Source organism: Clytia hemisphaerica, unplaced genomic scaffold (assembly GCF_902728285.1).
Source record: "Clytia hemisphaerica strain Z4C2 unplaced genomic scaffold, Clytia hemisphaerica genome assembly, whole genome shotgun sequence".
NCBI classification, from domain to species: domain Eukaryota; kingdom Metazoa; phylum Cnidaria; class Hydrozoa; order Leptothecata; family Clytiidae; genus Clytia; species Clytia hemisphaerica.
In genome coordinates, this window is record NW_027104338.1 from 2006876 (window position 1) to 2021881 (window position 15006).

The 15006-nt window shown below is 35.2% G+C and overlaps 1 protein-coding gene across 2 annotated transcripts in view; it reads right to left on the reverse strand.

Annotated features, from left to right (window-relative positions):
- The window catches only part of LOC136817941 (frataxin, mitochondrial-like), a 65449-nt gene extending 60738 nt beyond the window's left edge, over positions 1 to 4711 (reverse strand). For both annotated transcript variants that reach the window (XM_067074287.1, XM_067074286.1), the window contains exon 1: positions 4685 to 4711. The gene's annotated coding sequence lies outside the window, so the exon portion shown is untranslated. The remainder of the gene's footprint in view (positions 1 to 4684) is intronic.
- Positions 4712 to 15006: the final 10295 nt, after the last annotated feature.

Sequence of the window (15006 nt, forward strand, 5' to 3'; positions counted from 1 at the left end):
TGATCATTGATATCATTTCTGTCCGAAAATTGTCTAAGATTTTCAGAAAATCCAATGATTGTTGTGTGTTTGTATGGTTTTTTAGTACTGGGTCCCTTTTAGTAGGGAGGGGACTTAGAAAAAAACAATTAGTGGCATATGTACAAAAGCTGCCAAATTATATAAAAAGAAGAAAAAAATCAAAAATTTTGACCGGGGACCCTTTTCAGGGTCCCCCCGGGCCCCATTTCTGCGGGGTACTCAGCGCGACCCCGGACCAAAAATAGCCTAACACCAACTTTCTTAAAACATAGTCATGTGGCATATCAAATTATCAGAAATTTTATGCTGATTCCAAAAAACATTAGTAGTAGGGGTCAGAAATAAAGCTAAAAAAAGTTATAGCCATATATTGGACCAGATTTTGAGTAAATTGCATAATATTCACAAGAAGTTCGAATAGAATCTTGATTATGACTAATATTTCATGTAGTTAGTAGTTCAACTTTGGCATAATTCTGGTTAATTGAATGTAACTGTGATATGAAGACATTTTCAGGTTTATTTAAGTTGGACAAGGATGGTGAAGCTGAGGTACTTCGAACAAGAGCAAAGATATTTTATCAAGCCAGAAATTGCAAAGTAAAAAATCAAAACAAACACAGAAATAAAAAGTTTTTCAATTGCAAAGAGCATTACCAACTGCCACATGAGTGGACAGATGAATGTAAAGATTGTAATACCTGTGTTAAGTTTGAGATGTTGGAAAAATAACCTTTGGATGTTCTACCAAATGCCAAGAAAGCGTTGGAATATCTATTCACCACTGAGATGGTCAATACAGGAAAGAATAAGAATTTTGAAAAACTGTTGCAAAGAGTTGTATTGCAATGGATTTTTTGCAATGTTTATCCAAAGAACTATTGAACAGTGGAGCACGATTTTAAAAGATTATTATTACAATTTTATAAATAATTAAAATTAATACATAAATAATTATGAATCATTAAAAAAAAGAAGCACTTCGAAGAAACCAGATGATTACTCTAGGGTACCTAATAGCCAGGGGCTTAAGAGGGGATGATACCTTCCAAAAAAGTGAAGAAGGGGGATAAGAAATTTTCATTAAAAAGGGGGGATAGCAAGGAGGGGGGATCGGTTAAGAAGGGGGGGGCTTACGTATATTGTAGATATTCTTTCCAGCGTTGTTATGAATTTGGTCTGCATGAAAGGAAGTTTTTCTGTTTGAGTAGTCTGAGGGGATTATCGGATCACACTATACACTATATATTTTCGAAAATTTAGCCCAAAACCCTTGGGGGATAGATATTTTTTTAAAGGTTTGGGGGGTTGCCAAGAAGGGGATCAGACCCTTTCCGCACTATGCCCCCCTCTTATTCCAAAACCCCCGGCTATTAGGTACCCGAGAGTACTGGCCTAAGTTTGAGAAATACAGATAGGTTAAATAATTGTTCAACATTGGTAAGATTTCTCTTTGATTATTGAATAGTCCATTGCTAGGGCAAATTCTCTCCTAGGACTGACAGTGATATCCAATTCAATTCTTTGCAATATTTGTTTAGGTATACAAGTTGAGTTTAATCCATAGACCATGATTATGGCACCTTTAAAGTTTACATTTGCAGGATGCAGAATGAGGAGGCAGAATGGCAAGAGGTTGAGTTCAAGGGGGGGTTATCAAAATGGGTTAAAAATATATTTGAAGGCGCCAGATCAGCTACCAGTATCTCAATGGCAGATCTTAAGAGCATCCTCGGTGAGTTGGAAAGTTTAAAAAAGAGTCTATCAGTGAAACTGGTACAAAACCCTTCTAGTGGGATTTGTTTTTGGTTATTGTAAAATGTCCAGTCATTTTGCCTTATTTTTACACCCAGGTTGTTTCTTGTAGCCTTACCCTTTCTTTTGAACTTTTGAATTAAATTTAGCACCAATCAATGACTGTACCCTACAATGCCTTTTCAAATGAAATGTAAACTTTAAAGGTGCCCACATGGTCTATGGATTGAACTCAACTTGTATACCTAAATGAAAATTGCAAAGAATTGAATTGGATATCACTGTCAGTCCTAGGAGAGAATTTGCCCTAGCAATGGACTATTCAATAATCAAAGAGAAATCTTTCCAATAATGTCAAATAATTCTTTAACCTATTTGCTTAAAATCATCTGTTTTTTTGAAGTGTTTCTTTTTTTCAATAATTCATAATTATTTAATAATGTTTTAATATCGTGCTCCGATGTTCGATAGTTCTTTGGATAAACATTGCAAAAAATCCATTGCAATACAACACCCTTTACAACAACACCCTTTTCAGCAGCTTTTTCAAAATTCTCATTCTTTCCTGTATTGACCATCTTAGTGGTGAATAGATATTCCAACGCTTTCTTGGCATTTGGTAAAGAACATCCAAAGGTTATCTTTACATTCATTCTGCCCACTCATGTGGCAGTTCGTGATGCTCTTTACAATTGAAAAACTTTTTATTCCTTGATTTTTTTACTTTGCAATTTCTGGCTTGATAAAATATATTTTGCTCTTGTTCAAGGTACCTCAGCTTCACACATCCATAATCCTTCTCTCTAAAGAAAACTTAAATAAACCTGAAAATGTCTTCATATCATGAAAACAGTTACATCAATAAACCAGAATTTTGTCAAAGTTTAACTACTAACAACATAAAATGTTAGTCATAATCAAGATTCTATTCGAATTTCTTGCGAATTATGTAATTTACTCAAAATCTGGTCCAAGATATGGTCATAACTTTTTTTAGCTTTATTTCTGACCCCTACTACTAATGTTTTTTGGAATCAGCATAGAATTTCTGATAATTTGATATGCCACATGACTATGTTTTAAGAAAGTTGGTGTTAGGCTATTTTTGGTCCGGGGTCGCGCTGAGTACCCCGCAGAAATGGGGCCCGGGGGGACCCTGAAAAGGGTCCCCGGTCAAAATTTTTGATTTTTTCCTTCTTTTTATATAATTTGGCAGCTTTTGTACATATGCCACTAAATTCTTTCTAATTTTCTTTTTTTAAGTCCCCTCCCTACTTTTAGTCCCCTTGACATGAGTAAAAGTGCAATTTGTGTTAAAACATTCACCTTTTCTGATCGATGAAGAACACATACGTGGATGAAACATGTTGCATTTTGTGCCAGCATTACAGCCTTTTGGGGATTTATTACCATGTCTCAGTAACTTGGTACAGATTTTTGGATGCTTGAATCGGCAATCTTTGCCTGTGATGCCATATTTACATTTTCCTTTCTTGTAAAAGTTACAAACTGGAGTTTCATCAGAGACTTTGTCTTTGGTTGTAGTATTATCTGAAGATAAGGTTGTAGTATTATCTGAAGATAAGGTTGCGTCGTTTTGTAATTCGCGTTGAAATTTAGATTTTAGGAAATTAGTCCTACCCAGGTATATTCCATCAACTATCTTATTCGAGGGTCTGTCGATAATAATATCTGGGGTGATTGGAATGTGAGGGAGTGTCCTTCTTGGAGTGGGTTGGGTTCCATTTAAGAAAGATTCAGTGGCTTCAACAGCTTCAGTGATCTGCGTAGGTGAATTCGTTATTTGAGCTTGTTTTACTTCATCTGTTTCGTTTTTGTGAGTAAAATTTATGTTTTCGTCTTGACATGCCGGGCATAGATAACAAAATCCAGGGATTTTAAAGATGAGATTACATAATTTCTCATGTTCATTCAAAAGATTCATGCTCATCAGAAGTTTAAGATAGCATGGTCGGTGCACTTCCTGACCACACGCACCACAGCTAATGAGTGGTTTGTCATTGAGTTTGCATGAATATGATTCTTGACAAATCTGGCATACATCTGGGAAAAAATTTTTGATCTTCAAACATAATAGGTGGATTGCATCATCCTTGTTAAGGTTGTTAGATGGCAATGATGATGAAGAGGTTGTGAGATAGTCAAGGGTTTCAATGATTGGAGATTTGCGACATGATTTAAGTGCTTTGATGTTGTCTTTGGTTGGAAGTTCCGGGTTGTACATCCGTAAGCAATTTTTGATAACGTCAGTAGGAGCATTTTCCACAAGACCAGCAAGAGCTCTCTTCCAGGTTTCAATCACATTTTCTGAAACATCACTACTTGGCACAGCGCCCGAACGTTGATTCAGTGACATGATCATGTACAAATCAGAGATTGAGAAAACTTAACTTGAGACGCTCGAATGTATTAAAGATTGGTTTCAAGTGGATCGTAAAGGAAGACAACAGGATAATAGATACCTGATCAGCTGCACATGGGAACCCAAATTCCTGTCATGCGCAGCTGCTCCTCAGGATTTAGCAAAATGCCTGGGTGACCAGCCACAGGACCCTTTGGATATATGATAATGACTGAAACGTTGGCTTGATAGGGAAGTAATGAAATAATTTTATACCTCAATAGTCCAGGGCTAACCTGGTGTGTAAAAGCTTGTGGTCTTCAGTCTTTGATAGCGAGAACAAGATTGATTTGAGTCATCCAGTGGTGAGAAGATGTTGATATCACCAGAGTTGACCAAACAAAAATTACAGCCACTAAATAAGTATTACTCAGTGGGTAGGGCTACATTAAAGCAAAAAGCTTTCCGGGCATAGTAGCCTTTACCCGTTTTTGTATTATTTTTATATTGTTTCTTCTTTCTTTCTGGTATTATTTCTATTTTTACCTTGTAGTCAAAATCAGGAGTGATTGGTGTTTTTTTTTAATGTCATGGGGTATTCGTCACCCAGTGTAAATGAGATAGGATGTCTCAGGCTAAAAGCGTGAAAATGAATAAAAATGAACTTCAAACTGAAAAAGGGAAAAAAGGAAGAAAACTGGGAACTTTATTTTTTCATTAAAAGTTTCTTCAATGTTCGAAGACAAAATTGACCCATGGAAAAAAAATTTCATCTATGCAGTTCTTTGAAATGAAGCAAAATATTTCCAACCCGGTTCAATTAAACTGGGTATTCGGCGCTATTACGTCACTTTCGTTTTCGACCCCGTTCATTTGCCAATGGTCGCAAGTGAAAAATACCGTGAGAGGTCCTAAAGCCGACAGCCCAGCCTAAAGCCGATGGGGTCTTTCAAAGATACAAACTAAAATAAAAACAAACCTTTCGCTGTGACGCAACGAAGATACCAAAGTGTCAACTAAACTGAGAGATATTATACACTGAACCAATTGAACCAAATAACAACAATTGCTTCTTATAACAGAACATATTTTTTTATTGCAATATGCACAACGTCATAAATGACAACAGTAGTAACAGCATCATAAAAAGTAACGAGATGTTTTGATTTTCCAAAGCACACGAAAATATAAAAGAGGTCTGTGTACGAGCGTGCTCATTTTGAAACGTTACGTAATCAAGCCTGGTTTCTATTACTTTACACTGGCACTTGGCTTGATTGCGGGGCTAGGACTTTGTGTAAGGATACATATAGACAACGTATATTACATTATATTATATATTACATGATAAGAATACAAATAGACAATGTATATTACAATTATTATGTATTACATGACACCTTGCTCCTATTCTAGTAAAGATAATATATGTCGTCAAAGAGTACACTTAAATGAAGAGCTGTCCGATTGCAGGACTTATAGGTGGTAAAAAGGGCGTTGATAGTTGCCGCCTCATTGATTCGATGTTTGTTATTCAAATTAGTGCTACCACATCCGCCCTTTTTTCAACTTCGCGCCATTTTTACAATTTAGTCTGTTTGTTTCTTGATGGAAACCAGTCCAAGTTGTTTCGTATTTTTCCCGCACATGTCACTTTTATTACAAAACTGTGATCGTTTTAAACATGAGCAACTGATCCAGAATAAAAGGTAATTATTTTTACAAATTGCACTTTTTAATTACATTAATTGACATCTTGACATTACAGATCTTGTTAGATGTTTTGTTTCGAGAGTTCTAGCAATAGTTTATCGTTCAACTTGTAGAGGGAATGTTTGTAAACATAGAATTTTTTTTCATAACAGTTATTTGGGGGGTCGGAATTAGGCTGGGCTGTCGGCTTTAGGACCTCTCACGGTACCCCGTTCATTTGCCAGGATGTGCCTGACTGTCGGTAGTGGGAGAGACCCCCTTCATTTTTGTTGCAGATTTTTATATAAACTTCTCACAGGGATTACTTTGTCAATCTGTTGTGTCAACTTTTCAGTATTGTTGCAAAGGTAGGTAAGGATAAAAAAAGTAAGAAAGGCCTATTTCTTATCCTGATAACAGGAGTTAAAGTGAAAACCACCCACCCATGCCATGTTATAAAGGGAAGCTACTACCGTGAAGTCAGGTAACTTAACTTCCATCAGTGAGTGGAGCGGAGGCAAACATGCATAGCCATCAAATGACGACTGACATTGATGAATCAAAGTAGCAAAATTTACCAAACAAATGACAAATGAACTATGCAGCTCTCTGCTCCCAGCTCTACTCTATCATTTTTGTTTTGATTTAAATTTGTATCCCAAAGAAAGACAGGTCATTCATTTGAGGGCTATACATGTTTGCCTCCACGCCACTGCTGACTACTGCTCATGGCATGCTGTGCTGGCACTGCTGATGCAATAAAGGTATGCAAACATGGTACTACTCTATCATACTGACTGGGACTTACAGTGTAGGGTATTCAAGGCATTAATCTACAACCTTAGTCTATAGTAATTGCTTGCTGAAATGGTACCACCAGCACCAGGAACCAGGATCTTCATGACACAGCATGCCATGACCAACATGATGCCATGAAGAAAATGCTTCCCGGCTGCTCCCTTAAGGTCCGCAAAGAAAATACAGAAAATCGGGGAAACATGAAACCGATTTATCTGTTCGAGCGCGACAAAAAAACAAGAGCCGCGGAGCGGTGGTACTACTAACTACTGAGGCAAAAAGGGTGCCGAGTATGTGCGAGCCGAGCCATTAGGGTCTCTTTTTTACACCCTCAAAGGTCTCTCAAAGGGGTACAAAAACCATTAAAAAGCATATCGAATCTCTGCAAGGGTACAAACAAAGAGAATGGTGAAAACATATTTTACGTCTTTATATTCTCTTTGGTACAATCAAGGTTGAAATATATTGAGAATTTTGGCTATTTTAAGTAACGTTTTACAAGATTTAAAGTTCCAGCGAGAAAGTAGATTTTAGGCTTTCTCTTTGATTCAAGGGAATATTTCAATTTGGGCGAAGTTGACAAACTTCCAGGCTATATTCTGAGCCTTGTTTGACTATTTTTGAACTTTTGGATATCCACAGATCCTAAGGTCCTAAGCATTAAGTCTAGCATTAAAACTCAGAGTTAAAACTCTACCCTTCCAACCTTACATTAGAGCACTTCCAAGTCGATTGTGGTTTGAAAACTTCCCGGTGGATTTCCCTTTTTTCTCAAATATTATGACCTTGATTGTACAAAATTCACGAAAATTGAAATTTCCTCTCTCAAAAGGGACGTGATTTTCCTAAATGTGGACAAAAATCGAGTCAATATCGACAAAAGTTATGAGAAAAGTCTCTCTAGGGGTCCCAAAATTTTTTCCGCAAACCTTTTACCCCCCCCCCACCCACGGGAAGGATTCAGATATGTTCAAATTGTCCAATAGTTGATTGTTTAGCATATTATATCGATTATTTAGACAAAATTACATTGGTTAATTAGCCTAAAAACAAGAAAATTATCAATTCTATAGTCGAAATACATCAATATAATAGTTCTTTCATGCAAATATCAATTGCTTTATATATGAGGAATGTGTGTGCCAAATTATGTCTTCGGATCAACTTTGGTTTCAAAGATAGTAAAAATTCAACAAAACGCATGCATAAGAATAAAGAATATTACCATCTCATAATTTAATACAATTTAACCGACCATCGGTTATTTAGACGATTTCAAACCAAAATTTATTGAGATTTCTTTCCTATAGTTGAAATGAATCAATTGTAAAAGGGGTTATGCACGATACCAAAGTCTCGTGTTCGCAAGCGAAAGGATTTTTAAACACTACCGTAGGAAGCTTTCTCATTCCCGGGGAAATTTTTCCATTGCCAGTTTACAACAGAAAAGGACCGAAACTAACCCAATTTTTGTTAACTTGTTTAATTTGTTTGAAAATATTCTTTGGGTTATGGAAGAGTGTTAAGGAGTTCAAGAAGAAATAATAACGCGGCTATTTATACCTTTTCTTCATCAATTGCATTTTTAATATTTGAATATAGGTTAAACAACTAACAACAACAACTCTCGTCTAAATAACCGATCCGGCTAAACAACCGACTATCAGCTAATTTGAACATATCCCTGACTGCTTAAAAGATATTCTTGTTATTCAAAAGAAATTGCTTAAAGGTTTAAAATTCCTCCTGGTGAATCAAACTTCTCCCAATGAAAGATAACACAGGTGTCACATGCTATTATTGCTACTTTTCGGTGAAAAGACATAATTTTTCGCGACTCACTAAATAATGACATTTCATTTTCCGCTTAGGAACAATATAATTTCTACCGCCATTTGGGATTTCAATATAAATTTTTATTCCCACTGGGTAAAAATTCAACCAGGGCTGTGAGACAAGGATATTGTTGAGGAAGTCAAAAAAGCATAAATTATAAAAATTAGCTTCACGGCGGCAAAATATGGTCAAAACTCTCCCACTAGCCTTAATTTAGCTTATATATTGTTTTTATGTTGCCAAACCAATGGATATTCATAAATGTTATGATTTTCCAAAAAAAATTCAAAATTTGAAAATTTTCAAAACTCGTTTCCAGTCCCTTTTTCGGCAGTTTTTTGAAAAAAACGAATCTAAAAAGTTGTTTTTGAATTTTGAAACCAATTTAATTGGAAAGAGGGGAAAATTCTGCGTTCGAAAATGGGGTCACTTTTATTTCTACAAAAATCTGAAGCCGAAATATCGAGTTTTAAAGCTTTTTGAAGACTGGGACGAGGTTGCTAAATTTAAAACTGGCAAATTTCCAGGGGGTTATGTCGAAAATTTGTCAAAAATATTTTTATTGGCTTAAACGACTGAAAATCATCTTTTCTTTTGATAAAGTAACATTCCAAGAGAGTTAAAGGCGTAGTTTTTTTCAAAAAATAAGCGGAAAGATTGAATTTTATGAGAGTTTCTACAGAAAATTAAAGTTTAAAAGTTATTTTACTCAAAACTTTAGTTTTAGAAATTCCACACCCTATTTAAACACCCTCTTAGAGTTGTCGTAAAATCACCAAATTTGGTAGGGAGACTCCCTATGAGAAAATAACAATTTTGAGCTTTAGAATTTTTTTTATTCCGATTTCCCGATTTTTAATACCGGAAAAACCCGATTTTGACCCCCGTCTTTTTAAAGAATGTTGCCTAGCAACAAGATAAAGGCCTAAAATGAAAAAGTCTCAAGCCCAAAAATTTTGCTTTTGTTTAACCTTACTTCATACCAAATTTCAAGTCTGTAGCTTATCGGGAACATACTGTTTAAATACCCCCCTAAGCATTTCCAAGCCAAATTACCTAATCGATAGTTGGTTTTTACCTTATATGGGCATAACTAAAAATTCAATTTCTCGACTTTGGAATTGGTCTATATAAAAAGTGACCCCATTTTCGAACACAATTCATCAAGAGCTATCGGATGAAGGTATTACTTTTACGCTATTTCGAAGTTTTTTTTCCTTCAAAATTTTGATGACGTCATTTTTCGGTCACGTGAAAATTTTTTTTTCAAAAAAATTTTTCAAATTTTTTTGGAAAAATGTTTCAAAGGTTGATATGGTAAAAGAAATGTTGTGTAGTCTATATACCAATCAAAAAACACCCTTGTTCAACAAGGTTGCTCAGCAAGTGGGAGAAAAACAGCCAAAAATGACCACCGTGCTTCTGGATTATCATTTTTTTTTTTTTTTTTTTTTCTTTATTGAAACAAAAACACGTGTTCACTACGAACATATATTACAAAACATTACTTAAACATAAAATATAGTCTCTCCCCCCGCTAGGAACTAACGTTATATCGCCAGAGGTACTAGACTATGTAAAAAATAAATAAATAAGTAAATAAAGAAAAAATCTTGGAGAAGGAAGCTACAATTGTTAGGTAAAAGCCTAAAATAAAGCACCGCTAAACCTTCCAGTTTCGTTAAGAAATTCAACAACAAAACAAAGAATAGATTTATTTAGATTTGAAGTCAAGCTTTCATCCCCATATAATAAAAGCCGACAGAAAAAAGGAGGGTTAAGCGGCGGATGAAAAATAATGCCTAGGGTCTGAAGTTTGTCGAACAAAGATTGTCTTGCATGGGAATATATAGAGCAGTGCAGAAGAAAGTGCTGAGTGTTTTCAACAGAGTTAGTGCGGCAACTACAGAAAGGGTCTAAAGTGTCGCGGAAGCCATGTCTAAATTTATGCTCGTTGAGATGGCTGAAACCGACCCGAAGTCGATTAAGAAAGATCACTCCTTGAATGTCAGGAACATCAAAAACATGAGATTGCTTGGGTCTCAAAAATTCATAGATTGCTTTTTTGAAAGTTTTAATTGAAGGTAGATCTCGTATATTACCTCCCAGAACATTCCACTGAGATATGCAGTACGGAAAAAAAGTGTTACGGAAACGCTCAGTTCGTATATTAAGAGGATAAATAGGATTTTGTTCTAAGGCCACCTGGTGCTGTAAGTCTTACTGGCAGGTAGTTACGTAAATACGAAGGGGCTAAATTGTTAATAATTCCATAGAAGAATGTCATTCTTCTAGCAAAGCGCCTGTCAGCAAGACTTTCAAGACCAAGTTCTGAATATAGTTTTTCTTGAGATGTTCCACGAAAACAGCCTGTTATAGCTAAACAGGCATTATATTGAATAGATTCAAGCTTCTGCACAAAGGTAGCATTTCCCGGGATTATCATCATCTTGTCTTTACATTGAAAACAAAATTCTCTAGAATATGGATTGTCTTTTTAATCGGTGATTTCCTCTTTTAAATGATCTATTTATGATATTTTGTTATCCCTTTAAATTGTTATTGTAATCAGGACTTCCTCTAAGCTTTGCCCTGGGTCCCTTTAATAAAGCCACCTCCCACAAAAACGCCCACTAACCACAATGATTCTAAGTTATATGCTTTAAATTGATTTGAAAATAAAGTGCAATTATTTAGATGACCCAGAGATTTGGAAAAAGAGGATAAGAAATGCGCTATTCATCTATTTGAAGCTAGGCTGTAGAATCTTTTGTTTCTATTGAAATGTCTGCGGTCGATCGATTGTTTTCATTCTGGACCAATCAGAGCGCTTGATTCGTTATGCGCACAAGACTAGATGTACAAACAAAAAATGGCAGCCGTGATTGATATCGAAAGTGAATTTTTTTTTCTTTCTGAAATCGAGAATTTTGTTATTTTTTATAAGCACTTTTTTACTTTCGACATACAAGGGATGCAGTGGGTTGCGAACCTAAATAGTTTCTCAGCTTTATTTGTAAAAATATTTTCCTTGCTGGATAATTTAGATACCAAAATAATTGAAATGTGTTGCGTTAGAATACAAACGAAGCTGGTAAAACTAGTTTATCATTATTCTTGGGCTAAAGTTTCTAAGAAACAATACCTCTTCAGTAGGGACAGCGAGGTTGAAAATAAAACCTTGGAGGACAAAAAAACAACAACAAATGTCAAGGAAAGAAAAGAAAAAAAGAAACGATGATAATTCATGATATCAATGCCATGAGGTCATAAATATCATGAAGGCTTTCTTTGTAAGAACTTTATCAGTTCTAGACAACAAAACATAAAATAATCTTACAATACCATTGAAAAAATACAAAAATTATACTGAAAACATCACCAGGGGATTTCCCCAGATATGTTAGAAAAAATAATATAAATACAAAAACATCGTAAAAATGAGGTTAAAAAAACTATGCATTTCCATCCAACCCAACAAATAATAGTGAAATAAAAATTAAATATTCTTCCACAGTCAACAGTGTATATGTATATTTGAATTACAGATTGTCATTGTTAGTTTGTATTTTTTTCAGTGCATATGACTTCACTATTTCTCTGAATATAAATCACAGGTGACTCTTCTTTGCAACTGCTGCAAAAGATTAAGAACAAAAAGACTTTTCAGTGTAATTTAACTTCATTTATAGGCCTTTAAAACACCTCAAATCAATGTGTATTGCAGAGCATAAAGAAAAATAGATCACCATTGACTTTACTTGAAGTAAAAAGTTGGATATACAAAAAAACGACCAAAGCCTTTCCAACTATGTTCTTGAGTAGTACATACATTTCATACAGATTTTAAGACTTCAAAGCTGATTAAAAATTGGATTATTGCTCCATGAACACTAAATGCAAAAGGTGTTATGACTCAATGCTAAAAAAATTTAAATCTAAATTTGAAAAATATAGTTTAAAAATAACATCAGACTGAAAATATGAATATAAATTCAAATTATAGAAGCATTTCTGGCTCTTCCTGGTTTGTTTACATTGGCAATTTGGCCTACATGTTCCCTGATTTGATGACTTGTTTGACCTGCTTCCCAAATTAAGGGATACTTAAGGGCAAAAGCCCCCAAATCAAAATATAGACAAATAAAGTAGACTTATCATCGCAGCACGTATCCATTTCATCTATACCATGCATATGTATTTATGCCTCAAAATTCAGTTTCCAAGGACAACCTGGATAAAAAACAAACATCGAAATAAAGATTCCAAAAAGAAGTTGCATCAAAATCCACTTCGCCAGAGAACATTTACATAATAATGTGTATATTGAAATTCCCAATTTTTCATTGAACATTCTAATAATAAATATATCGACATCCATTTTTCAAAGGGCATACAGGTCCAACCGCTCAAATCCACTTTTTCCATAAATATAACATCAAACACCGTAGAATTATTATTCCATCCTGCTTCTGTTGAGTCAAATAGATATAATACACGTAAAGTTTTCATACATCAGTTCCCACTCATCTTTTAGCAGTCCTTTTCTGCTGGCACTGCAGAGAACAGACGTGACAGTCAGTATAGACCTAACTCTTCACACAAAAATTACGGGAAATGCATGTTTGGACTTTGTACCCTATGCTGCACTCAAGCACTTAAGCCAAAGTCCCGCAAAGGCAGGACAAAAATCAGTTTTTTGAAGTTTGCAAAAAAACGCCACATAGAAGATCTTCCAAATTCAGTATATGAATAGAGCAGTAAAAAATACAACTTTTCTATTTTTCCTTTTTTTTGCAAAAGTTCTAGGAATGAAAATAAAGGGATAATGATAATTGAATACTATCCATTGATGACCCGCGGCACTATCGTAAAGCTAGAATCGCTTCGCGTACTCTTCGCTTGAGAAAATGATTGACAGATTGAAGTTTTTCACCCCCGCAGGAGTTCGCGGAGCGTTCTCGGCTCAATCTTCGGACCGCGCTAAAAATGGTAGACCGAGCTGTGATAGATCATTTCGATGGAAGTTGTTGGAATGTTTACAAGGCTCTTGAGAGAAAATCATTTGTTTTATTGTCAATGATGACAGTGCGGTTATTAATTTTGTTAGATCTGACAAATTGATGTTTGTAAGTGCACTTTATATTTTTGATTCCAATAGAAGAATCATATTCTGGTTTTCATGTTGTTAGATGCTGTTTTGGAGCTTTAGGTCTACACTGACAGTCAACATGCAAAAATGTCTGAATCTTGAGTCAATCGTCGTTGCATCGGCAACCTGTACTTGGATGGCCAATACTTCTATGGGACGGTGTTGTTAACAGTATTTCACAAAGAATATGATAACTAGCCTGAAAATATATAAAATGTAAATCTGTATGTATATGAAATCACCCTAATCCGTTTAAATACAAAATGCAAATTCCACGGATTAAACAATATTTTGAATGTAAAAGTACCAAAGCCTTGCACCTTCTAAATCATAATCCACTGAATGGTCAAAATCATGGCCCTTCAGGTAGTCACAATTCATAAATATCACATGTCAAAGTTATTTTTTTGAAATGTTTTTGGTTGTTGGAAACCTTGAAATTTCCAACCCAAAAATCAATGGTTTCCCTAGATAAAGCTAAAAGTACCACAGAGGAAATCAAGTATACTTACTGAATCTCAATTCCATTACCATGGGGCAAGTTTTGCTTAAAATTACATTTTTTATCTAAAAGTTGAAGAAAAACAACAAAATTATCAATTGATTTTGCCCATCTTAAATCAAAATGCCAAGACGTTTTAGAGAGTGCCGGGGTAAACTAATACTTTACATGATCACTATCAACCTTCCTACTACCCATAAAAATTATGTCTGCACACAAAAAATTCATTCAGAGCAATACAAGCCAGAAAGAAATTGGTCCCAATTTTTCAAAATTTCAAGCATGCCTCATGTCCGCCATCTTTACTCCCAGAATATGGAATGATTTTCCTCAATTTTCTCAGGGGAAACCCCCAAAAGATCAAAGATTCACTCCCCAGTCTCTTTTTCACAAAGAACTCACTGGAAAGCTTTATTCAAGGACTTTTTTCTTGAACATTGGTTAACCTGTACGTAACGCCATTTTGTTTCGGCCTTCCTTCTTGCTCAACTATTCTACAGCCTTGCTTCTTCAAAGGGTGCCGAATTCAAAGGGAAAGAATAGGAAAACAGCGAGCGGCAGCGGCGTTTCTTATCCTCTTTTCCCAAATCTCTGGATGACCTGTCATAATTTTGCACTCGTGATCTTACAAGATAATATATTACACCATAAATAAATCCATTCTGCTCCGTTATCGCGTTATACCATGAAAATCATCCTCTTAAAGAGACGAATAATCTCGCACCCAGAGCTTTGCACAACTTCTTTATTCTACTGATGGACGTGAGCAAACAAATTCTTTAGACAAGACAGTCCATTCTTACTGCTTATAAATCAGTTTTCCAAGGCAGCTCTTGGTTGAAAAATAGATACTGAAGAATAAGAGTGTACTTTTTCAATATTACCAAC